Source organism: Felis catus, chromosome D2, assembly GCF_018350175.1.
Source record: "Felis catus isolate Fca126 chromosome D2, F.catus_Fca126_mat1.0, whole genome shotgun sequence".
Taxonomy (NCBI): domain Eukaryota; kingdom Metazoa; phylum Chordata; class Mammalia; order Carnivora; family Felidae; genus Felis; species Felis catus.
Genome location: NC_058378.1, coordinates 71,762,223 through 71,789,469, shown reverse-complemented (window position 1 = coordinate 71,789,469; position 27,247 = coordinate 71,762,223). Strand labels below are relative to the sequence as shown.

General features: G+C 44.9%; 1 long non-coding RNA gene across 5 annotated transcripts; it reads right to left on the bottom strand.

Moving 5' to 3' along the window:
* Positions 1–752: 752 nt before the first annotated feature.
* Positions 753–19,394, bottom strand: LOC111556961. 5 transcript variants are annotated; one of them, XR_006587345.1, is made up of 6 exons: positions 18,990–19,153; positions 12,852–13,059; positions 12,064–12,152; positions 7,440–7,583; positions 4,569–4,698; positions 753–2,242 (listed from the first exon to the last, which is right to left on the bottom strand). It is a non-coding gene; the product is annotated as an uncharacterized LOC111556961 (long non-coding RNA). The 5 variants fall into 5 exon arrangements; XR_006587344.1 differs by lacking the exon at positions 753–2,242 and having other exon boundaries at positions 4,568–4,698; positions 18,990–19,148; XR_006587343.1 differs by lacking the exons at positions 753–2,242; positions 4,569–4,698; positions 18,990–19,153 and adding exons at positions 6,231–6,681; positions 19,185–19,394.
* Positions 19,395–27,247: the final 7,853 nt, after the last annotated feature.

The window sequence follows — 27,247 nt, the reverse complement described above, 5'->3', positions numbered from 1 at the left end:
GCCTCAGACCGGACATCAACACCTTATTTAATCCTCCAAGCAAACCTATAATGGAGACATCAGTGGGCAGATTTTAAACATGAGAAAATTGAACTCAGTGAAATTATGGAACTTATTCAAGGTCGCATCTCTAGTAAGTCTAAGTCAGGACCAACTACACAGTACTTCTTGAACTCTACTGCACATCAGAATCCCATGAGAGCCTGCAGATCTCATGGCCCATATTCAGGGATTCTGATTCAGTAGGTTTAGGGTCAGACCCAAGAATTTGTATTTCTAGCAAGCTCCCTGGGAAGATACCCATGATACCAGGCTGGACTGCTGTTGGAATAGCCCTAAGCTGTTCCGTGAGCCAATTAAGTGCTTCCAAGGAACCCAGGTGTCCTGACTCCTACTCCTGTCTTCTGTCCACTGCCATCCATTGCAATAGTTTCTTCTAACCTCTAAACTAGCCGAAGGATGATACTGTGTATATATTTGTAAATATTATTACATATAATAATGTTCTCATTTATAATAATTAACATATTTTCTCCAAATCAATAGAGAAACATGTAGTGGTTCCGAGCTTTTGTATAGACTGATTACATAGAAAAAAATTTTTTTAATTTAATATTTATTTTTGAGAGAGAGAGAGAAGAGAGAGTGTGAGTGGGGGAGGGACAGAGAGACAGGGAGACACAGAATCCAAAGCAGGCTCCAGGCTCCGAGCTGTCAGCACAGAGCCCAACGCGGGGCTCAAACCCACGAACTGTGAAATCATGACCTGAGCTGAAGTCAGACGCTTAACTGACTGAGCCACCCAGGCACCCCTAGAAAATTTAATGGTCATGAAAACTGTTGTATGAAAATATTTTAGCTTTTGTAAAGACTGATTATATAGAAACTTTAATGCTCATGAAAACTGTTGTATGAAAATATTTTAGAAATCTTCCATGGGGGTTTATTACTAAGGTTCTGGACAATCCTAAAAATACAAAAAATTAAGTCAAAATTTGTCAATAGTCCATGTAAGAAAAAAATGACACCTGTATGGCAGAACCGCTCGAATCCTATATGGCAAAATATAGGATTGTTGCATTTTCAAATTTCCATTTTGCATCAGGGAAAACTGACTTCTTCGCTGATCTTTATACTTGGAAGATCTGCAGCAAAGCAATACTTAATGATAACATTAATTATAATATTTATAAGACATCTTTCCATAAGGCTCTCAAATAACTGCAGTCATGTCATCTTTTTCTCAGTGTGGGCTCAAGATAGAGACGGGATTATCACTCCATCTTTGAGATGATAAGCCAGCAGTTCTCCACAGACCTTCGGTGTCTTGCTGAAGGTCATCCACAGACTTAGCAGCAAAGAGACAATCAGAACCTAGGCCCTGGGAATCCCAGCTCAGGATAGTCCCAGTTATACAACCACTTTTTCATTTAACAGATGAAAAGTGCCTGCACAGAGGGTCAGGGAAAGGGTAAGCACCCAACAGTGAAACTCAAGCCAACCAGCCCGGTTACTTGGTAACAGCCTAGGTAAAAGGACAGGAGGGAAGGAGTCAAACTATTGTCTAAAATTAAACTATTGGTTTGAATCACTCAGTTCTCTTTATTTCCCATTACCATAGAAAAATATGAGTTGGCATTTATTCTTCATAGCTTATCAAATCTGACCTGGGAGAACCTCTTATAGCTTCTGAAAATTGATGTTTTATTAAAATAGCTTCAGTTCAATGTATTATATTTGTACATGAACAGTTAGGAGGCAATTCATTTTCAAATAATAAGGGACCCATGAGCGCTTACACAATTAACATTATAATTTAATTATCTTCTATTGCAATAGATGAGTGGGGGAAATCTATTTAAGTTTTTATCCCACTCCCACTATTCTTTCCTTTGCCATCCTCTTAAAATACCAAATATTCCTGGTGAACATTCATTTTGCCCTGCTCAAGGGTGGTGCATCAACTTACTGTATCTCCCCAGAATGTTCATTTCACGGATGACTGAAAATAGTGACAGTGCTTTACCCCTTCCAAATGATGAGCGGCTTTATGAGTTGAGGAACTTGAATTCTTTTTATGGTTCAGATCTTCGTTGTTATTAGAAAGCATGAATAACATCCAGAGCGTTCCAAAGTCCAGACTTGACTTGGGGGCGAGTCTTCCCTATTTATCAGGAGCCCAGGCCAGTCTCTGTAGGCCCAGGAAGAGGCTGGAATCACACCCACAGGTGCAGCATTGGATCTGAATTTGGGAGGAGGCAGAGTTCTCTGGCTACAGTGAAAATCTTATTTCTTCCCCCTCCTCTCATCCCCTTGACACTGAATTAGTTCAGGCCCCTCTCATATTTAAAACATGCCACATGCCTCGTACATTCCGGGGCCATCAACTTCTCTCAAATGTGATTGTTCTTGCTAGTGCGTGCAGTCTTTTAAAACCACTGAGCTTCTCTCCTATCTAACCAACTTCCCTCTGCTCCAACACAGATGTCTCCAGGGTTCTACCCTGCTTAAAAGCCTTCGATGACTCTCTCCTAGTTCCATGGATGCTTCCCAAAGTGCATTAGAATCACCTGGGTTGCTTTTTAGACAATTGCTGATTAGCAGGCTCCACCTGAAACCTAATGTATCAGACCCTTTAGGAGCCAGGCCTGAGCATTTGAATGAGAACAAGCTATACAGGACAAGCTCATCCACTCTATTAATGATTTGAGACTTACCTGTGGGATAAAGTCCATACCTTGCATGATTTTTAATACCCTTCTCAAACTTGGCTCATCTATCTTTCCAGTCTCACTTCCTGCCACACAGATTCATTGATACTCCCTTATGAGGAAAAAAAAACCGTGCAAGACTTTGAAATGAGAAAAAAATCCGGGGCGTCTTGTCTAGCCTAGTCTCTGGGTTAGCTGTACCTCTCATTGTCTTTGAGCTATTTTACAACTCTGTTTGTTGTGTGAAATTGACAATAATGCAAATAATTCCTGCCCATAGAAATGCAACTGAATTGTGTCAGAAGAATATAGCTGATGATCACTCTATGGATAAACCAGTTTTGCATCTATCTGTAAGCTCATTTCAACATTTCTCGTTGCCTATTGGCACGGCTCTTTGAATCTTCATTCGAACCGGTTGTCACATCTCCCTGTTTCCTTCATTACTTGAATAAAATCTCTGACATGTATTCATTTCGTGTTTGCACAAGGTCATGATTTTACCTTTAAAAGAATTATCCTTTAATATCCTAAACATGCTATAGTATCTCCAGTGTCTCTGTGGTGTTTTTTTGTTTCCTCTGTGCCTCCCCTACCACTCTCCTCCCTACCCGTGAGTTTCTCGAGTGAAGTCCCTCTCACCCTTCAAGGCTTCACAAAAGTGGTCAAGCATCAGTGTCTCTATCAAATGTTCATCCATCTCCAACGGGGCAAATGAGTTCAGCTCCTTGTTCCCACCTTGTTAGAGCATTTCTCACATCAGATTCCAGGTGATACTTGTAGGAACTGCTCAAAGACCAAGGGCAGTTACGCCCACTCCTCTACTCAACCCCTCTGGACTTCAGTTGCCTTATCCAAGAAATGGGGATAATAACAGCACTGACTTCACAGGACCGTTGTCAGGATTAAATGAGTTGATCCATGGAAACGCTTAGAGTGCTACCTGGTATATTGTCAGTTTTGAACAAATGTTAGTTATCACCTTTTGTATACTTTTCTAATTAATTGCTTTAGATCCCTCTTGTCTTAGGTGGCAGAAACTGCTCACTGTCCACAAAATCTGCTTCCTGGGACTACATTTCTCAGCCCCCTATTCTAGGTATCAGATATGGCATATGTACATGTCACGTGTGTGTGGCCCACAAAAATTCCCACGTGCTCCTCCAAGCCATCCTCTTTCACGTGGGCTGCAGTCGAGACATCAATGACCAGAATAACCTTGGAAACCACATGTTAAAAATGCACGTGTGCTGTCAGCTGGGTTCCTGAATGACTGCCTGAAGCGGCACTCGCCCTTCCTCTCTCCATCATCAACACCCCCCAGAGAGTGTAATACATTCCTCTGTAAGCTTTCCTTCTCCCAAGAGCTTTTGGGCTTTGCTGAGCCCGAAGACGGCTCTATCTTCTTCCAACACCAAATGAAAATGAAGGCTATTTGGGCCACCACTTCCCCAAGATGTCACAGTCCTTCTCCTGATGCCCTTTTATTGTTCTGCTCATGCCTTTTCTAGCCTAGAGGAAAGCACAAATGCAATGGTTTTCTACCGGAGGAGAGCCCTTTCTGTCAGGGCCAACCTCAGCCAAGGATATGCTGCACTTGTTCCAAAGTTACAGCTCTTAGTGATTAGCTCTTGCGGTTCATGCACAGAGCCAGGGGCATCTGGGCTCCAAGGGTGGATGTCATTTCAGTGTCTGCCACCTGCCAGAACCAGATATACTGGGTCTCCTTTACCTGGATAACCTTTACCGGGCACCCTTTACTGGAAGAGTGAGGCAGTTTTTGGAAGCCCAGAAAATACATCTCTTTACACTTTTCTTGAGGCCTACTCATTTATATAAGGAAGAGTAGCCAATTACCTGGCTTGTCCTTGAACCAAGCAATCTTTCTTCTTGGATGATGGAGAAGCTGGGATTTTTGGTTCAGCCTTCGGTGAGCACTGTGGTTGGAAGCTGTCGTCACCAGCAGCCTATTATATCATTACTGTCTCTTAAGCAATAGAAGCGATGCATAGGGTTTGGAGAAGAAAACACAATTACTGTGTTTACAAGGGCCCAAAGAGCGTAGCTATCCCTCTACTCTTTTACTGGTTTTTGCTTCCTACCCACTCCCTTATGATAATTGTGAGGACTAGATGTGATTACACAGTAAAGCCCTTTGATCATCCCCTGGACCCATGGTGAACACTCAGGAGATGTCACCTTCCATCATGGTCCTGGGAGTATAGCCATGACCTACAGTCCCTCTCTTCACCATCGTCAGAACGAGAACACTGACCAATGTGCAGGGGACATTCTCAAAAGTCTGTGCAGAAAGAAATGTCTTAGCCTTCAGGGGTTCCTCTATTCCCTGCAATAGGTCCCTGTGGACGTTCCCCAAGTTATCGCAGAGAAGTTACCAAGGGGGTAAAGCACTTACTAAGGGAGAGATCCTTTCTGTGAGGGTCACTGCAGCTAGCCTGACCTCCACCTCCAGTTTCCCCCTCTTCCCTTCGGGCGGCCCTGCCCATGGGTGCTCTTCACCCCACCTTCCTCTCTCCCTCAGAAGCTGTGAGTGTGGGGGAGAGGAGAGAAGGCTGCGCTCCTGCCAGCCCTTGGCAGGAATCTTTCTATTTTGTTCCATTTGGAGCACTGTTTCCACCAGGCCCTTGGGCTATGCAAAGATAAAGGCATAAAGCGTCGTCTCCACAATTTAGAGCAAGGTCGGTCAGCACGGTTTTCATCAGAATGAAGTTTCTTTCCAAGAGGTAAGGAAGCAACTCTATTATTGTTGGCAGTGACCGTGTGTGTGTGGGCGCATGTGTGTGCGTGCGATGGAGAGACTGAGGCAGGCAGGTGTGGGGGGAGGGAAGGAATACACGAGTGCTCCCTGCAATGAATGCAGAAAATTTAAGCACACTTCCACGATCCAGTTCTAGACCTAAACACCCTGTGCTGAGAAGTCAGACTTTCTGTGTTGTGGCTTTTTTTTCTCCCCCCTCGGTGAGCATTTTATTTCCTCAGTCTGCTGGGCAGTTACTTAGAGAGCACTTTCCAAAGAGGGTGAGGCAACACAGTAAACACCCCAAGGGACTGCTCTGTTCAAACCTAAATCAAAAGTCATTAACACTGTCTGAAGGCCCTTTGGCCGTCTTGCTGAAAGCTGTTCAGAGCCAGAGCGACCCCCTCCTAGGCTGCTGGCAGCTCCGGGCCGTATTGACCCTGGACTGTGTAACTGCCATTCTAGGTGGCCAGGTAGATCCTGTGTCACACTGCCACCCCCGGAGAGCCACAGATTCAGAGACCACCCAGTCTGGAGAGGACCCAAGGCCTGACGTGCCCACGCTGGGAGAGTGCAACGGAAGAGTTGGCTATTCCGGAATATAAGATTGCCCGGTCATCACGCATATTGGGCCCCCAAAACGTCGACTTGAAATCTTTCTTCGATGCAGCAATAGGTAAGGATAAGTGAACAAATACCCTTGCTCTCTGCATGAGGTCATACAGTTAAAATAAATGTAGCAACTCAGAATGGACCAAAAATGATCTCTCTGGAGGAACAGGTCTACTCTCGACTGAGTTAGGACCAGAGAAAAGGCCTCCAGGTGGCTGGCACATGGTAATCAGGAGAAGGGGGATAAGACAGAAGGGGAACACAGGCAGAGACATAAGGGAGAGATAGGGGGAGCCGGGGCAAGCGAGGTCCCGGCCACGGCAAGAATGGACTGAAGGTACACGAGCACCATGTAGAGAAGAACTTTCCAACAGTTGGAGCCGTCCACATGGCACGGGGCTGCTCTGGCAGAGAAGAGCCCGGCCACCACGGTGCATGTCCGCTGGTCTCAAAATGTGGTGCTCAGTCCCTCCCTCTAGCCTGAGTGGCTCTTTTCAGATCACCACGCCTCCGATGTTCTCCTCTGGAGGCCGTGGAGGAAAAAGGTGGCTAGAACAGGGCTGCAGACAGAGCCACCCCCGGCTGGCCGCTGAGACTGCCCTGTAGCAGAGGGGAGAAGTTTCCAGAGGGGATGTAACATAGAAGGTTCCAGCATTAGACAGGAAGATGACCTTTACTACCTCTGCTATTCCTGACAGAGTTCATGAGATCTGTGTGAACGCATTACAAAGTATAACACGTCCTGGCAATAGTGGGCATTTAGGGGAACCTGTCTTCAGGAAGATTCAGGATGTGGATAAGAGGGAAAGCAAATTTATTTTTTTCTGGTAGTATTTAAGCAAGATATTTTTATTGTAATTTATCTATCTTTCTTTTTACGCCAACAAAATATCTCTGAGAAGCGTTCGGAATGCCTGGTATCTTTTTTTAAAATTTATTTATTTATTTTGAGAGACAGAGACCGACCATGGGCAAGAGAGGGGCAGAGAGAGAAGGAGAGGGAGAGAATCCCAAGCAGCCTCCACACTACCGTGCAGAGCCCCATGAGGGATTTGAACTCATGAACCACGAGATCGAGACCTGAGCCAAAACCAAGAGTCAGACACTTAACCGACTGAGCCACCCAGGCACCCAGGCTTAGTATCTCTTTAACCATTGCTTCGGCATTTTGGACCCTGGGAGATGTTATGAAATATCTGAGGCCATCCACCCATTCATCATCTAAGGAGAGGAGGTGTGATAACCACTATGCCGTGAGTCCCTTTTCAACCCAGAAATAGTTTTCACTTTTGCTACCATTACAATTCCTATCTAGGAAAGCTAGCCTTTCAGAACGAGCATTTTGAAGAACCACTCACCTTAAGCACCGACACCCCGCAGAATTCTTTTTGGCAAACGCAGAGCCTCTAGTCGCAGGTCGATTTTTGCGGGCAAATCCATCTTGGTCCCCACTGCTGTGAACCACCGGAGCTGAGCGCATCTGGCTTTGGTAACTTGTTCCCCTAAGTGTAGATGGGTATGATTTTGTTTCCTTATTTATAGAATTAAAGAAATGACATTCATCTCATAATAAAAATATTAAAGTTTTTTTTTAATCCCATCTCCTAAAAATACGGAAGAGTTAGAGAAGGAAGCCGCTAGTGGCCCCATCTGACCATACAGCACAGACACAGTGCTGCTTTGGAGACTGTCCTTGCACCTTTCCGGGTTCTCACTGCCTATTCCAGAAGAGGCTCTCGTAAGCAGAAATCCCAGGAAGAGACCTTTCGACACAAGGCCTTAGAATCCCCTTCTTCTCTCATGTTAGATATGCCAGGTAAGAGATGGGATGTGGTCAGAGTCATTCTATGTGATGATGTTCAAAGCCTGGTCCACAGATCACCTGCATCAGAATCATAGCAGGTGGCGTTGGGGAGATGCTTATTTGAAGGGAAGATTCCTGGACTCTAGTCCAATGTGGAAAGTGAGAATCTCTGAGGATGGAACCCAAGAATTCGCTTTATTCGATAAGTTATGCATGTGATTTTTAGATATACTAAAGATTGAGAAACATTGGTATTGCTTTTCTTGGATGGGCTTTTAATCTATTTTTAGTCAAGAAATTAAAATAATGGCAGACAGTGCTTACTCTGTGTTCATCATTGTTCTAAATACTTCTAGTTATATAAATATTAACTTGACCCTTACAAAACTTTGTGGCACAAGTCTATTATAATCCCCATTTTATAAGAATGGACTGAAGCACAGAGAGGTTAAGTAACTTGCTCAGTATCACACAGCCAGGATTCAAGCCCAGGCAGAGTCTGGTTTCAGAGTCCACACTTTTAACTCTAGACCAGGCTATTTTATACCTTGGTTTCCTATAATATGACCGCATCCCCCCCCCCCCCATGTCCCATCCATCTGGAAAACACCTCTTCTTTCAAAACTAACTTAACATTTTTGCCTTTGGGAATCGTCTCCTCATCCCCTTGAGGCAGAGAACTTCCTTGCACCGTGTGCGAAAGGACAGATGGGGGCACAGGCAAGTAGCAAAGAGGCAATCTTGCCTCTGGGCCTTACCCCTGACGTGTGACATTACTCCTTGTAAGTATTGGCATTAAAGCCACAGTTTTTAGGTTGTTAAAAGTGACCCTACCTCACAACATTCACTGGCACTGAGTTGGCCTGTGAACAAAACTGTGAAACCCATGCCAGATTTCCTAGGCCTGAAGTGAAAATTCCCTTCATTTACTGATCAGAGCAGCTCGGTATGAAAGGCTGACTTGTGTGTGTTGAATGAATGAATGAATGAATGAATGAGTGAATGGCTGCATGCATGCTGTATGACCATGTGTCATTTTCTGGTATCTCATCAGTGCCCTGGGGGAACAAGTCTCCTGTCCTTATCACACCTCCTTTCCCTCCAAACCCGAGGTCTTGCTTTGCTATGGAGGGTCATGACCTTTCCTTGGCAATTAGAAACGTGCTGATCCACATAACAATGCCTCATATGATCTAGTGCTTTAACCTGGAGTAGACTGCAAATCCTTCTGAATTGTCTGATCCATCCCACAAGAGCTGGGACTCGGGTATTATTATCATTGTCATTGCGTATGCGGAAGCAGAACTGCGGGGAGGTTAATGACTCACCCCAGGTCACCACACATGAGCCGCTCAGCCAACCTCAGAAGCACCTTCTTAACCCACAGCCTTGCCCTTCCATCCACGGTCCTTCCCGCGCTCTTTGACTCCTGCCATTTGCTTCGCAAACACCTGCAAGCTCTGGTCACTTGTGCGTTTCCTGGTATCTGCTACCCTCTCACTCCCAACAAGTCCATTTGCAGTGTGACAATCACTCCATCAGCCACTCAAAGCAGGAGCCTTTGAAAGGAGGGCCGCTATTTTCCATGAGTACAATTATTTATGTGCACAAATAATCGTGCACATAATTGGCTAATGGAGAGTGCGATCGGCCACATGTGGGCATAATTAGCCACTTGCCCCTCATTTGGAGGGTATAATTATCAAAGCAGGCAATTTTATATCTGTGGGTAATTGTACATGCAGAAGAGAATGGCGGATAGGAAATCCGTTCCTTAATTACTTTGCCTGTCGCTATTTCCAGAAAAGCATTCTAAGATAAAGGTAACTTTCTGCTTTCAATTGCCTGTTGGGATCAACTGTCAGATCTCGTTGTGACGAGGAGGCAGAGAGCAGGGCATAGGAAAGAATAAGCCAGGATTTTGTGTACCAAGCTGAAGTCTGAAGCTTCCTCGCCAGAAAAACCCCAGCAGCCAATTACCCTGGACATTACACTGAGGCCCACCTAGTGGTCAGCCATCTGCCTACGCAGACAATACAGCTCAGTTTTTATCCTTCTCCATTATTGTGTATCATTTTTGCTTTAGCAGTTTTAATGTTTTCCTCACTCTGTGGTTTTATCATCTCAGAAACGCCAGTTGGCTTGGCACAGTAAGTGATTTTGTTCGCTGCTGGAAGTGGGTCATTTAAAAATGCTTTAACAATACCTTTAACTAGTCATTCATCTGGGGATGTACATAGAATAATAAATTGAGAACACGTCTCTTTGTGGTTTTTCCAAGACGTTAGATGACAGAGATTTTAAAGTCTCTGCTGTGCCCCCTGCATTCTGGTTTCAACAGCTCTGCAAAACTTTCCCACTCTCCCACTCAATCACACAAAAATACACTTGCTAACAGCAGATCCTAAAAATACATGTCACATGCAAGCACAAGGGAAATTATTTCTTAACATGAATTGACTCTTTAGGAATATGCAAGCTGAGGGATTTTTGAAAAAGAAACTCCAAATCTCCTACCACAGTATATCTTTCATCTCCGTCAGAGTGTTATCTTCCAGGGGGAGGGGGCTGGTAGGCACTGAGATTGGGGGACAGGCTTTTTGGCGTTAGAGGGACGTGGGTTCCAAGCATGGCTCTTGCCACTTGCCAGATACATGGACTTGGATAAATTATTTAAAATTTCTGACTCTATGTCCTCATCTGTAAAGTGGGTTGTTCTGAATATTAAAAAGAATGCAGGTAAAGTACTTAACGTAATTCTGGGCACGCTGTAAGGGCTCAAGTAAGTGCCATCGACTATGACTGTTAAGAGCCTCATCTTTTAATCTATAACAACATCCCTTGTCTGTACCAGTAACACGACACTATATTTCCTGTGCACAGGCCTTATCTCCCTGCCAAATGGATGGGAACGCTGTCTTATACACCTTTTTTTAAAATGTTTATTTATTTTTAGACAAAGAGAGACAGCACATGTGTGAGCAGGAGAGGGGCAGGGAGAGAGGGAGAGAGAGAATCCCAAGCAGCCTCCTGTCACACAGAGCCCAACAGGGGGCTGGATGTCACAAACTGGGAGATGGTGACCCGAGCTGACATCAAGAGTTGGACGCTTAACCGACTGAGCCACCCAGGTGCCCTTCTACACCCTTATAATCCACACAGCATCATGCCCGTGGTAGATGCTCAATGACTAGCAATGGAGGATGGCCCATAACATCTCACTCTGACCTCCACTGACCTTGAGCACAATGCCACACTGCCTTTTACGGCTTCGGGACCTAGATCATAAACTCTATCCTCCGCCCCTTTCTCCACAGTCACCCTCCTTAGACGGAGGGCTCCTTCTAATCTCTGTGTTCACCTCTTCAGCTGCATGACCTCTGCTGTCACTCTACGTTAGACACTCTTTAGACTTCATTATCCCTTAGACCTGGTACACCCCAGCATCTTGAGTTTCCTTTGACCTTGTTGATTTCACCTTCCCTACCTTCTACCTCGTGGGGCCCAAGTGTGCACATTTCCATGCCTTCACGTTGATAGCTTGAAACCAGTTGCTGTGGGAATATTCATACCACATAATAAGCAGATGCTACAAATCACGGTTTCCCCCCACCCCAGGAGAGCCAGTGGTTAACCAGCGCACAGTATAACATTGCATATGCTTACATGTATCTACACTATAACCTCTAAGCCCTCCTCACCATTGTCCATCACCCCCCATTGCTTACCTTCCTACCTCGTACTCCAGAGTCACCTCTTCTGATCCACATAACACTGCCCTTCCATGCCAAGTTCTCTGATGGTCTGCTCATTCCCTTTCTAGACTCTACTTGTGGGCAGCTCAAATGTTCTCCTCTGATCCCATTCATTCCTCTGGTTACCCACCTCTCATTAACTCCTAATGTGCTCCCCTCGGCTGACATTCTTAACCTTCAGCTCCTGATGCCTGTACAATAGGCAGTGTTTTAAATATGGTAGACACTGTATTTATTGTCCTGACATGCACATTATCTCCTTAAGAGAGGAGAGAAACACAGAGAAAGACCGAGAGAGGTCACCCGCAGGTCCTTTAATGGCTGGCCCATTGGCCCCTTTAGAATTTTTTAACCCAGCCTTAGCACTAATGTAACCCTTCAGGCAGGGACTTTCATGTGGCATTTGATGCTTTTTTCACTCACTTCAGAATGGAGTCCTTACTTTTGCATCATCGCACATCCCGAACGTGTGTCAGCCTTGAAGTGTTTACCAAAACAGACACAGCTCTTCCCTGAAAGAGGAAAATCATCAATATTGCCTTTTTTAAAGACTACAAATCTACAGGGAGGCCCTTACCCCCAGAGTAGTGTTGCTCAAGCTTGTTGATACTGAGCCCACAACTGATGCTCAGTGTTCCTCCAGAACATTCACTGAACCCGGGCCTGGGCCAGAGGTGGGGGTGGGGAGAAGAAAGGTTATGGAGAGGTGGGAGGAAGAAAGATAGGGCATGAGAAAGAATTATTACGAAGGGCATCGTGCCCTGCTCTCTGGGACTGCTCCACACATGGCTAAGTGAGGGAACAAACTGAGCTGGGTCCATTTGGCCGGCACAGTCCTTTTGAGGGATTTTATACAAAAATCGAGATTGCCGGCTTTTCCTGAGAAATCTTCAGTGTTGCCTCTGCCAGTCCTGCATTTCTGCACGGGGACACAATTGGCTGGGAATGAGTAGCAGCTGCCCCTTTAAAACAAGCGTGTGCTCGCCAGCTGGAAACTGCCCACAGCCCCCACCTGCCCACCCACCCACCCACCCACCCCAAATTGTTTTACATCCAGCCAAAATCACTCATTTCTGTGGTCAGCTGGGCCTCTGCAGGCACTTGAGTTTGTGATTTCTAGCCTAAAGAAAGCCCTGGAGCTTCCCTATGTTCTAAAAATTTCCCAAAGTGATGTTTTATAGGCTATGGTAGAATCTTAGTATTTTACTCACCTCTGAACCTCCACGGTGCCTTATCCAAAGTAGATGCTCAGTTAACTAGAATGAAGTACTCACTGAGTTAAATAGATTGAACATCTAGACAGCCTTGCTGGAACTCAGGCTGCTGGGGCATGAGCTACACAATGTCACTGGTAACCGTTTAGGCTTTGGTCTCCAGGCAGTGAAGTCCCCTCCGGATGTTTGTAGAGGATACACAGGCCTGTTGAAGAACAGAAGTTAGAACCAGCTGAGGAAGCTCCTTTTATTGGACAAAGTTATTATTGGATCAAGGTTTCAGTGCTTAATAAAAGGACCAGAGCACTAATCAGCCATTTAATCCTTAGCTTGCCACGTGGGCCTCTGTTTCCTCTCTAGAGAAGCAGGACTTGGTGGTAAACAGGCTACATGATTCCATCCTGGCTTCTTCCAGAAGAGGCGGCCGCAAACTAGAGTTAATCCCAGCACCTTCACAGCCAATGTCTTTATCATTAGACTTGTTATGGACTTTTAGATAATTTTTTTAAATCTCTAAATTCCAATGAAAATAATCAACTTTGCATCCCTGATGGGGAAGAAGCGACAGACTGTGAACCCAATGTTTTCTCACTCTCCTGACCTGTTCTTGATAACACCTGGCTTGGGTTGCCCTGCGCTCGATGACTACTCATCTTCCTGAGCCCTTCCCCGCAGCCCAGACATGGTGGAAGCGGGGGGGAAAAAAAAACCCCAAAAAACAAAAACAAAAAAACAACTCCCGCAAGAAATTAACAAAGACCTCTGTTACCCTGCCCCTGAAGCATCTGCCTGTCCTCAAGGTCACGCACTAGCTCTCCTTCTAATCAGAGCGGAACAAAATGGGTACCTTTCCTTTTTGGAAGAAAATTAAAAACCAAGAAACTGTTTCTCTCCCTTTTGATGGAACCTGACACCACGGTGCCTATGAACCATCTCCTGTACCGAAATGAAGGAAAAAGAAAACACCAAGGCGCTAATTGAATTCAAACCCCCTCCTCTCCCCGAAGCCACAAAAACAGAACTAACAAAGCAGTTTCAGTTTGGAGCATCTAAATAACCCAAATGGACCCCTTCTCAAACGAAGCTCCTTTTTATACATCTGACAGTGCTGGCCATCAAACTTGATGCTCTGTGTTTCTACAGAGGAATTTCTCCAAAAAGGAAGCAAGAATATTATTTTCACAAATAATTTAGCATAGTACCACGGATTAAAATCTGTGAGGGCTTAATTACAATTGCCAGAAACACATCAAGTCAAAATAGGTGAACACAGACGACATTCTTAGATGAAGACAGGTGTGACACATTTCAAAGCTCTTGAATCACAAAGAAAACCTGTGCCTGAGTTTAAATTCATTAAATAGTTGTAATAGAAAATGATAACTCTTAAATAAATCTTCACTTGCAGCTACTCCTTGTCAAGTACCTATTCCAAACCAGATGCTATTCCTGACATTTTTTGGAAGTTTATTCCTCGCTGCAAGCCGTCAGCATTCCACCGTATACACGGAGAAACCCACTGAGGCAAAGTCATTAAAGGTCATTCGGCAAGCGGCAGCACTGGGAGTTGGATCAGGTCTAACTAATCCTAAAACTTATGCTTTAAATGATAGAAAGCATTTATAATGATGAATTTGGGCAAAGGAGCACAGCTTTGACCACATCCCACAAATTTCAAAGTTTTCTGTTCTTGTTACTTTCTAAATTGTCTGTTAAAGATTTTGCTTCTCCCTTTTCCGACATATGTTTTAAAGTCTTCACTTTTTCTTCAATGTATGGCTAAAAGTTGTTACGCTGTCAGATCATTAGCTTATTTTGTTGACCATATCTGTCTTGATGCTTTCCTCCTACTTGTGAATACTGCCTGTCAAAAATCTACCCTCCTTAGACATTCTGTCATTTTTGTTTCATTTGGGACCAGAGAATTAATGGATGGGACTAACTAATTAAGAGATGGTGAAAGGGTGTGAGGTTTAAACAGACGAAGCAATGAAGAGAACAGGTGTTTGTGAGAGTACGGAGTGTGCAAAATAAAATAAGCGATTTTAGAGGAAGTAGCAAGGCAAAGTTTTAAGAGTTTCCAGGCTTTCTGGTAGCCCTTAACCGCTGTTTATAAAAATACCAATGCATCCTATTTATTTATTCATTCATGTGCCTAATTGTGCAAAACAATATCATACTTCTCCAATTGAAAGAACAATTGATTAAATAAAGTCAATGATCTTTATTTCCATGACCATTGATAAGAACGCTATTGCTGAATTGTACTTTCTCTATATATTCTCTTTGTATTTGTATGTTCACTTCTCTGTCTCTCTGCTTACCCAGTGAGCAACTTAAGGAAAGCTACTGTGTTTACCTATCTTCGTGTCTCCTGAGCCTACCACAATGCCTGACGCAGAGTTGACACTCAGTAACTTCTCATTGAATGAATATAGGCATTGCCCGGAAATCCCTAGGGACCACTGGACTGGATCCCAGGAACTAGTTTTGGCTCAGGTCCAGCACAAGTTTTCCAAGCCCTCTGAATACCAAGTATAAAGCTGCAATATTCCCCAGCCTGGAGATGGGTCAATTTCCCTAGCCCTGGACAACCCACTTCCAGCTTCCTCCTCTTCCCCACGATGTCCTCGCAAGCCCCAGGTACAAAGAGTATGAATTATGATACCAACTATTCAGCTACCCTGAAGACATCCTAGTTGAAGGGATGCTTGGACACGGAATAGGTTACAAAGTGAGACACGTGAAGGGAAAACTGCAGAGGTAGATGGGGCAGTCAATTAAAAAAAGCAAATTCCCTTTGATTTGCCAATGAGCTTGGAGGTCACAGGCAAAACTTTGCCATATAATTTAGGAGATGAGAAAATGGAGACGGAGGGCACACAGATTTACTAAAAAACTTTGGTACAAAGGACACGTGTAAAATAGGATAGTAACTAGTGGCAAAACCTGGGTCAAGGAAGATTTTGGTGTTTTGGCTTTTGTTTTTTGTGTTTTTTTTTAATTTTTTTTTTCAACGTTTATTTATTTTTGGGACAGAGAGAGACAGAGCATGAACGGGGGAGGGGCAGAGAGAGAGGGAGACACAGAATCGGAAACAGGCTCCATTGGCTTTTGTTTTTAATGTTTACTTACTTTTGAGGGGGGAAGGGGGACAGGTAGAGAGACAGGGACAAGCATCCGAAGTGGGCTCTGTGCTGACAGCAGAGAGCCTGACATAGGGCTTGAACACAGGGGACCCTGAGATCATGACCTGAGCCGAAGTCTGATGCTTAACCAACTGAGCCACCCAGGGGCCCTTGGCTTTTGTTTTAAACGCTTGGTGATAATGCAGTAGACAAAATCTGGAGCAAAGCGTAGAGCCCCTCACCCTCAGAACCCACACTGAAGGGAGACCATAATAATTTAAAAAGTGATCTGAAGTCAGCCATGACACAACCTTCAAAGATTACAAGAAACCAGGAGGAGAAGCAAGGGCCTTGGAGAATGTGACTGTACAGCTAAATGTCATTTTGACAGCTTCTTTCTTGGAGGTACTCTTAAGATTATTTGAGTTGTCATTTTCTCTAGGAAGACTTCACTTTAATTATACAAATATTGAATATTTTTCAAGATGAAAATGGTAAAGAATTTGCTTTGAAGTCTTTAGCCTTCAAACACTATTACATGAAACCCTCATTGGAAAAACAGTGAGGAATATGGAAATAAGTGCAATCCAGCCTCATAAATGAGGAACTGTGAATGTTAATGGTGCAGTTTTAGCACGAACCTTTTAAAGGGCCAACAACGGAGAGGCTTTGTTATTTCAAATATCACAGATCTGAGGGCTCCCTAAGGGAGGTAGTGATAAATATTGGTAAAATGCCTATAAAGACAGCAGGGTGAAAATAAGCCAGAAGTTTGAGTTGGCCATTTATAAAAGCTGCATAACCTTTCGTTTAATTGCCTCTTCGCAGCAAACCAGAAATAAAATCTGAATGCACAATGTGCTGGTTACCCCGGGTTTTAAAGTCTGATTGCTTTGTTCTCAGCCTGGGGACAAATTAAACCGTGGTCTGCGAGGGGCAGTGTGTCTGTGTGCAGGGCTGGGGGTACAGGGTGGAGGGGAGTCCAGAGAGGGGCAGCCTGAATGGGGAGCAGTCTGGAATCGTGGCAAAAGCAAGACACGCGTAGAAAACCAAGCTCTTCCAGTTTGCAGCTGAGGATCCTGCGCAAGTTACCAAACCTTCCTGAGCCTCACTTTCCACATCTGTAAAATGGTTGCATTACTATCTGAATTTGAGATCTATAGTTATTAGGAATAAAAGACACAATTCACGAATTCAACAAGTACTTATTGAATAACATGGGTCAGGTTCCGGTCTAGGCTCTGGAACACAGCAGTGAACCAACGAGGGTGACATTTTAGTGCAGGAAGAGAGACAGCATAGAAAATAAAAGTCAGGTAAGTGGCATGTGAGGTGAGGAAGGGGTAAAGGAGGGTTGAATTGATCAGACATGCCTCAACAGTATCTCCCGTCCCATAGGCTCTTGTTACAGCGTGACTTTGACCCTTATCCAATTTAGAGATGGGTTCTTTGTTTCCTTCCCATGAAACTAGAGAGCTTTGCGATTTCCACCAATAGAACATGCGGTCGCGACGCTGTGTCAGTTCCAAGCCTAGATCTTAGGAGACCTAGCTCCCGTCTCACTTGCTGGAATGCTCACCTGTGAGGCCTCAGCCACCATATAAACAGCCCACTGCCCTGAGGCCACCAAGCTGAGAGGTAGTTCAAATGAGCCCACATGGAGAGTTCATAGGGAGGGACCCGAGACCATGAAGAAAGACAAGATCAGCCCCAGATGCTTGAACCCCGCATTGTTCCAGGTCTAGCCACCAGCTGACTACAACCAGACGAGAGAGAGATCCAGAAGCCAGAAGCCCTTGCAGAATTCCTGAACCTCAGAGACCATGAAAAATAAAATGTTTGTTGAGGTTTTCACCCACTAAGTTTTGGGGGAGATTTGTCACACAGCAACAAGGTCAGCGGAGCCGTGGAGAAGCAGAACAGAACAATTTTACACAAGGGAGAGAGAAGACTTCACTGAGACGTTGGATCGGTGAATTAGGGGAGTGAGGGAGTGAACTAAGATATCTGGGGTGCCCGTGTGCCTGGTGTCTTCAAGGAACAGCAAGCGACCTGATGGTCACTGGAGCAAGGAAGGGGAGGAGCCGGGACCAGCAGTCGCGGTCAAAGACCAGATGGTCTCGGGTCTTGCAGGCCATTGTGAAGGCCAGTTTTTACTGTAAGTTCAGAAGCTCTTGGATGGTTTTGAGGAGAGCAATGACAGGATATGATTTATGTCTTAATAGAAACGCCCTAGATGCTCTGCTAAAATTAGTACCTTGATTATTACTTTCATTACAACATCTCTATAAAAAGCAAAGGTCGGCTCAGTAAGGTGAAGTAATTTATCCTAAGTCACTAAGCTACGAGTGGCAGAGATGGGATGCAAACCCACATGGTCTTTTTCAAGAGACCTCTTCCTAAGGGAATGAGTCGTACAAAACAACACCTACCGCCACTTCAGGGCTGGAAGGTGCCGTTTCCCTGGTGCTTCTTACGCCTGTGCCTCTTTTAGTGGAGGATGTAAAGCGTGATAGTTAAGAACTTGGGACCCTGGAGCCACATGGAGTTCAAGTTCTGCCTTTACCACTTGTCAGCTATGTGGCATTGGGTGTGTCACAACTTTCCGTGCCTCAATTTCCCCATCTATAAAATGAGGACGACGCACCGTAATGTTAACTAACTGGAATTTCACTAAACACTGAAAAAAGAAAAAATTAAAGGAGGACCCACCTGAAGAGTTCGGGCAAGGGTTAGCAGACAAGCATGCCAGGTGCTTTGCCCAGTGTCTGGCATAAAAGTGCTTAACCGTGTCTCACTGGCCATAAGCACAGGCATCCAGAGGCTCCCCAAGTTCTGCCTCCCTCTACCTTAGAAAATCACCATCCCGCCCTCAAATCCCCGTCTCCCACCCCCCACTCCCCACATTCTCCTTCCTTATTGGCTCAACAACACCTTCCCTCACATTATGTTTGGTAGCACTTCCAACCTCATGCTCTATGTCTGTGGGGAAGTAGGTTCTACTTACATAAATGGGTCTGAAACAAAGCTTAGGGTGGAAAGCCTCCACCGCAGGGCGAAAACGCCCGAGGGGAGCTAGCGAGATAGTGGAAGGGGATCACGAGCAACTTGTGATACCACCGGCAGGAAATTACTTTCCATCTGACGCCAATATCACAAACTCCACTCGCCCCCCGCCCCTCCCGGACCCTTTGCTTCTTACACACACAAGCTGATGATTACTATCTGATGGTTTTCCCCACGTTCACGTGTGTAAGATCTCGTTTTCTTCGCGTTCACCACGTGGGTAATATCTTTTGAGCCCGATAAATACGGAGGCGAAAGGCCTGCTCGGGGCTCTTGCCTCCTTCCGGCCGTTAGGCTCTCTCGTGTCATAGTCCTGCGTCCACTCGCTCAGTGGACAAGAGAGAGCTCCAGACTCCTAGTCTGGGACATACGTCCTGAGGAGTTTTACTTTTTCAAATACTGTGGTTTTTGACTCCTCTCTGTTACCGCTCTCTCAAGGTCCCTGTGGGGGAAGAAGACTTTAGGGGAACTCGCTTTTCTCTACCCCCTCCAAGCTCTGCTTCCACTTCTGTTTTGGGGTAACAACCGCTCTTGGGCGTCCTACCCATCCCCCACTCTCCTCTGCTTCTGGAACCTCTTCTCCTCTTCCTGGGTGATTCTAGACCCTGGCTCCTGGCCTCTGCCCCTGGTGGTACTCTGGAGGATTTCCGAGAGCCCTGCTAATCGTCTTCCCCCCACTTTGGCTCCTAGCGGGCCCAGCTCTCCACTTTTCACCACTTTTCTCTTGGCCTCCTGCCAGTTACTTCACCGCCACGATGATCCTATTGTTCTCGTTGCTTCTCAGAGCTGCTTCATCTCTGTGACTATGCTAGTCTGTTCCAGCTGTTGTAACAACACCTACGCTGGATGGCTTCTATGCAAAAGAAACTTCTTTCTCCCCGTTCTGGAGGCCAAAAAGTCTAAGATCAAGGTACCTGCAACTCTCATGCCAGATGAGAGGCCCCTTCCTGGTTCATGGAAGATGGTCTTCCTGCTGTGGCCTTATGTGGCGGGAGGGGTGTTCTCTTAGTGTTCTGTAAGGTGCTAATCTACTCATGAAGGCTCTTCCCTCCTGTCCTAACCACCTCTCCAGTGTCCCACCCCCAAATACCACCACTCTGGGGATTAGATTTCAGCATCTGAATTTGGGAGGGACGTAGTCTATAGCAACTATCCCTGGGGTGGAGGGAGGAACACTGGCATTGTTGCCTACGGACTTGAGCAGCTCACTTGCCCTTTCTGAGCCTTCCCTGAACAGACAGGAGCCAGGACGTTTTTCGGGGAGCTTAGGTCCTAGCTCAACGTCTGACCTTGAGCAAACCATCTACGCTTTCTGAGCTTTATTCATCTTTAAATTGCAGTGGCGGGAGGAGAAGGGTCTCGGATGGTTCCTACAACCATGAAAACTTTACGTTCTCTAGGATTGAAATTCTTTGATTCCTGCTCCTCCTTCCTGGTCTCCTACTTCCTCACCCTGACTGGAGTAGTTTTGATTTTTTTTCTCATCACGGCTGACAGTTTTCACCTTTGGTCTTTCGACGTGCTCCCTATTCCCTGTGCTGAACCCTTGTTAGCCCACTTAAAATTACCCTTTCCCCAGCTGCTTTTGTTCTTGTTATGACCTTAATGGCTAAAACCCTCAGCCGTTTCTCCTCCAACACAGCTCTGAATGCTCCTTTACAATCTAGCTCAAGGGTACCTCACTGGAAGCCGCTCTGGACCCCCTTCTCCCACTACCTTCTTTCCATCTCTGTCCCTTCCTCTGTTTTATCTCCATCATTGCTCTCATGCCAGGAGATCGTCTATAATAACTTTGAAACCCAGGATGCTGTAGTCCGTTCTGAGTCCCAGCTCCTTGGTGAATGGCTATTCCTTGAATGAAGAGATCCCAGCACAAGAGAGATACAAGAGTACATGTGCCATTAGGACCGGCGCTGCTAGGATTGCATTCTAAAGAAAGACCAAACTTAGAATCTCAGTCCCCTCATTTTTTCTTCAAGCTTATTTTGAGAGAGAGAGGGAAGGAAGGGCAGAAAGAGTGAGACAAGGCCAAGCAGGCTTTGTGCTGTCAGCGTGGAGCCACATGCGGGGCTTGAACTCCCAAACTACAAGATCATGACCTGAGCCAAAATCAAGGGTCAGGTGCTCAACTGACTGAGTACCCAGGCACCCCATCTCAATCCTCACCTTGTAAAAGGCCCATTAATGGGACCTCTCCTTTAGAACACCTAACCAGGGGATCATGCTCTGTATTTCTAGTGTTGAATTCACCCTCGCTCCTAGATGAGCCCCTTTTGTGACTCTTATTTTTCAGGAAGTGTTCTCTTCTGAAGGCTCGTACCTGGGAACCAGCTTTGCCTGCTGTCCCTGTCTTTGTCTCATGTTGTGTCCTCCCTCCTGGACTTCCCTACTGGATTTCTACTGGGTCCCTGATTCTCCTCACACCTGAATACACCTTACAGATTAATCTTCCGAAAGTTCAGTCCTGATTGTGTCACTTTTCTTCTTAAGTCTTTGCTGCCTGATAAATGATCCTTAAACTCCTCTGACTCTCATTTAAGCCTTGCATGATCTCATTCTAGTCTCCCTTTCTTAGATCGATGGTCCATCAGTGGAAGGAAAAAAATACTATCTTCAAAGTTGTGGGTCTTCAGCTGACTCTTAAAAGATGGCTAGAATTCAGCTTGGTCTGGTGGTCAGAGCTACGACATAGATGTGAAGATTTTTTTTTTCTAAAGAAAAATATTTTTGAGTGCAAACAAGGGGCAGAGAGGGAGACCCAGAATCCAAAGCAGGTTCCAGGCTCCACGCTGTGAGCACAGAGCCCAAAGTGGGGCTCGAGCCCACGAGCTGTAAGACCATGACCTGACCTGAAGTCGGACGCCTAACCCACTGAGCCACCCAGGAGCCCCTAGATGTGAAGATTCTTTTTTAAAAAAATTTTTTTTCAGCGTTTATTTTGGGGACAGAGAGAGAGACAGAGCATGAATGGGGGAGGGGCAGAGAGAGAGGGAGACACAGAATCAGAAACAGGCTCCAGGCTCTGAGCCATCAGCCCAGAGCCTGACGCGGGGCTCGAACTCACCAACCACGAGATCGTGACCTGGCTCAAGTCAGACGCTTAACCGACTGCGCCGCCCAGGCGCCCCTAGATGTGAAGATTCTTAATCACGTTTCTGTCATTTACCGTTTGAGTAAACTGGACAGCCACTTCATGTCTCTAAATCTTAATTTTCTTAATTAAAAACCAGAGTTCTGACAATTCTCCTAGATTCTTTTGGAACCGAAAAGCAGAGAAAAGTTCCCATGTGATATGGGAGCACAAAGTCCTTGCCTTCATGTAGCTAATCTATTTGGTCAACAAAATCTAGTATGATCTACTTTGTTCACTTTTTTTTTTTGTCTTAGAGATTCTGTACAGGAAGTAACGATCTCCTTGGAGAAGATCTTTTTGTCTTGTTAATGAGTTTCCTGGGTGGTTCTGTAGCTTACAAAACTGCAGGCAAGTAGGGGCCTGTTATCTTAGGCTAAGGTTTTATAACCTGGTATTTTGCCTCTCGTTACAAGAGTTGCCTCCAGCTATGCAGGACTTTGGGAAGGGGAGGTGTACTTATTTGCGAACAAGTAAAGGATCTGCTATGGGGGTACACGGTGTCCCTCCCAAAGAGGTGTTCAAGTCCTAACTCCCAGAACCTCGGAATGAGAGTTTACTTGGAAATCCGGTCATGGCAGATGTAATTAGTTAAGAGGTGGCCATCCTGGAGTATGGTGGGCCTTCAATCAAATGTGTCTGGTGTCCTTCTAAGACCCAAGGGAAGACCGTCATGAGATGGAGGCAGAGGTTGAAGTATTACAATCCAAGGGGTTCTAAGGATTTCCAGCAACCACCAGAAGCTAGGACGAGGCAAGGACAATTCTTCTCTACAGATTTCAGAGAGAGCATAGCCCTGCCAACACCTGGTTTTGGACTTCAGCCTCCAGAATTGTGGGAGAATAAATGTCCGTGTTTGAAGCCACCCAGTTCTTGGTATTTTGTTATAGCAAACCTGGGAAATTAATACAGGGACGGACCTTCTAAAAGTAAAAACTTCACCTCTGCTCCCCAAGATTTTCTGTAGTTAATAAAAGTAAAAATATCCCTGAAATAAAATACGGTGAAGAAGGGTGTCAAGAACTGTGGTCCACCATCCCACTGGCCTGGAGGAGGGCTCTGGTGCCACATGTGGTCTAGGCTGGAAACTCCTATAGTTTCAGCCACTTCTGTGTAGTGTGGGTACTTTGGGGGGGGGGGGACAAGTGCTGACCATGGTTATGGGAACTAAAAAGGACTGTTTCCCAGGAATAACCATCAACTAGTGTTCTCTAGAACTCTACCAGATACTGATGGCTAGAATTCATTCTAATTGTTCGATGCCCATGCTTTACCAATACTTAAATATCTGGATATCCTACTTACTGTAACTAGTAAGTTAAACATGGGACACAAATGCAGTCTGAGCAAGAAACTGGCTTGGCCAGGGTACCCCTATAGAGTGCACAACGGTCCACAGATTGACCCAGAAGGAGTTTGTGGAAGTGACCTCCTGCAGATGACGACAGTTCCAATCTTTCTCTCCCTGATATTTGGAAATACGATTGACACCATACACACCAAGTAATCAATCTCCTGGGTTGGGAAAAGGCAGTTCTGAAGAAGACACTGCACTTCCTACTGATGAGGGAAAGTGGAATTTAAGCAATTAATTAGAAATATAAAAGGGATTTTAGTCTACCTGTTCTGCAAGTTGAAAAAGTAGGTCATAATGGCAAACACAGAATACAGTGAACAACAAAACTATCTACTCGCTTGGCTCTGAAGGATGAAGTGTTCCAGGAATAACAGAAGAGAAGGTCTATTATTGGAAGGTTTAAAAGCGATTATTTTTCTGAGACCTGTAGTCCAGTTTGTTGAACCAAATCTCTGAATGGACTTCAAACAAAATCTCTCTTCGACAGAAGTGAAGCTATTACTCAAAATCAACCAACAGCAAAAGAGTCGCATTACAGCAATGGAAATTGGTCAGCTGTTTCCATGCAGAACTGAATTCAGAAAAATACTCATTTTCTCAGCAATAGCTTGTCATTAGCTGTAAGTTCTGCTTGGAAAAAGTCAAGTGATGCTACCAGTGCCACACGACATGGATATAAAATGCAGTAACCACTCCTCCGCAAGCGAAAGAGACAAGCCAGCAAAAAGTGATTGAAAGAATCATTTGCATCCCCCCGAGTACTCAAGATTGGCATGACGGCGCTTAGCTCTTCGTGCCACCTGCTTCAGCTGGGTTGCTGGTGGCATCTGCGGAGAGTATTAGCATTGTGGGTTTTCTGTGTTAAAGTGGGAGCTGTGTGTGTACATAATGATGTACACTCAGTAAGTGCTGAAAGGACACTAACTGTTGATGTTATGGAGTGTACAAAAGGGGCTTGAAAGCAGCTATTATAATGCTAAGGATGGTAGGGAACAAAGATGATTGTCCTAGGCACAAAAAGAAGATTATAACTTTGGGGAGAGTGACAAAACACGAAGAGTCACAAGCTGGGAATCAGAATCCTATAACGAGCAGCTCACGGTTTATGCTGTATTTCTGTGCCATGTATCCTGTTGACGTCGTTGACGATCTGTGTTTCCATGTGTTTCCTTCTATCTCCAGGGATACTGGAAGGGTTAACAAGTTCATGTCTCCTTGGAAACTCGTCAAAACTAAGGTGCAAAGAAAGTGAACTAAACACGAAGCGAAGGGTTGTTACTTACCCTTTTTACCTTCTTGGGGAGTACTGAATAAGTAAGAAAGCATGCTTTTCCTACGTATGTGTCCTTCTCATCATTCTTGTCTCCTTGTCCCTTTTACGTGGATACTCCCAAAAAACTGTATATTTTTTTTCTCCTTTTCGATAGGAACTCCTAGATCCTTTTAGGGCAAGACTGTAGGAAACCAGATTTGTTCATCTATTCAACAAATGCCTACCCATTGCTTTCTATACATAAGGTACTATGTTAGCTACTGTGGCAGATAGAAAGTTGTTCAGAACATCCTCAATAAATTAAAAAACTTCAAAAAAAAAAAATACATTGGGGATGGCTGGGTGGCTCAGTTGGTTAAGCGTTTGACTTTGGCTCAGGTCATGATCTCGCAGTTCGTGAGTTCCAGCCTCGTGTCGGGCTGTCTGCTGACAGCTCAGAGCCTGGAGCCTGCTTTGGATTCTGTCTCCCTCTGTCTCTACCCCTTACCCACTCACACTGTGTCTCTGTCTCTCAAAAATAAACACTAAAATTTTAGAACATCCTCTTTGTCTTCAAGAGGCAAAACCCCTTCGGGGCGTATAAGGCATGAATACAAATAACGAAATCAAGCAAGTATTGTACTAAGAGCCCAGAAGATTCATGCAACCAAGTTCATAGACTTTCAGAAAAAGGAAAGCTCTTGAAATTTGAGCTAGCTTTTAAAAGTTGACTATAGATATCGACCTAAAAAGATGAGTCCATAGGAAGATTCTACCTTTTGCAGAAAAACATAATGGCATGAGCAAAGACTTGGAGGGGATGGGGTACTTGATTTTCTAGTGGTGACAGCCAGTAGTCTAGTCTGGTTAAAAAGTGGGTTGCCTGTAGTTGGCAAGTAGCATATTAGGTGGGAAAGACATTTAAAGTTTGCTAGAAGAGGGCATTAGGTGTAAGGCCAAGCCTGAAACAGTACTTTTAAAACCTATTTTTTACTGGGGTGTGTGAGTAGCTCAGTTGGGTAAGGGCCGACTTCGGCCCAGGTCACAATCTCACGGTTCACGAGTTCGAGCCCCATGCCCGCTGTGTGCCGACAGCTCAGGGCCTCTAGCCTGCTTCAGATTCTGTGCCTCCCCCCCTCCCTCCTCAGCCACTCACGTGCTCACTCTCAAAAAAAAACACTATATTTTACAAAATTATTATGAAATGATAGCCAAGCTACTCTGGCTGAAGGGTTTCCTTTCACTACACTCTCACAAGTAGGTGCCTTTAAAGAGCTTCATGGAACCCATAGGGCTCTACAGAGTGCCCTGTATTTTCTAGCAGGCCAAGGACAGCTATTAAATGTTTGCAAACACAGAGATGACACAATTAGAATAGAATGTTCTGAATAGATACCTGGCACACTTTCGAATTAATTGGCAGGGTCACACAAGACAACAAAAGAAAAACGTGCTGGCAGAATGGCATATAGTAAGCACTCAATAAACACTTGCTGAATGAATGAGTGATAATAGCAGAGAAAGACCTATAGAGAGAGATTGTTTGTCAAGGAATAATTGATAGCATTTGCTGATTGTTTAGCGAGACCAGGGAGAAGTCAGAGGTGAGGCAGGCAGATTCTGGGAAACAATGACATTTAGGGGATGGGAGGAAAGAGAGAAACTAAAGATAATGCAGTGGTTAAAGAGGAAAGGATCATTTTTATATCCTAAAAACCAAGTGAGAGGCTTTAAAGGAGGAAATGACCAACACAGTCAAATGCGCTCCAAGAGCAGAAGATGAACCCGGGAAAGGTCACTGTACTTGGTGACCCCGAGAGAAGTTTTAAATAGTCTGATTATCCTGGATTAAGGAATAAAAGGATGGGGAAGAAGTGGAAATAATGACCGAGGCCAGGCCTTCGAGAATTCCAGCAATGAATGGAATAAGGGAATCCGACAGTAACTAGACAGTAAGAAGCTATGTTCTTTGCTTTTCAAAGCCTGGGAGAATCCTGAGCATGTTTATAGGCAAAGAGGAAAGAGTTGATGGAGGGGAAACTGATGATGAAGAACATCGTAGTCATGTTAAATTTTCTGAGTGATTGAAGCCGTACTTTTCAAAGTTGGAGATACAGTTAGTGAAAACAGAGTGGCTGCAATGTGAACGTAAGTCTTATAATTGGACAATTATTGCATATGAGGCTGCAGCTTAAGAAATCCCATGAAATATGCTTTACCTGGAAGAACGCTCCTGTGCACCCAATTAGTCCTCTGGCAGGAGAGTAAGCAGCAGATCTTCCGGTTGGCACAGAAAACAGAGATGTTTACTACCTTGAAGCGCTGTTATGAGCCATCATAACATTAGGCTGTTCGTACAGGCGCCTGACAACATTGAGCTGTAACGCTTCAAGGAAACCATGCTAACGTCCTCAGACTCTGCACAGAGCGGATTGAAACTCAGTCCTAGCCAAAGAGGAG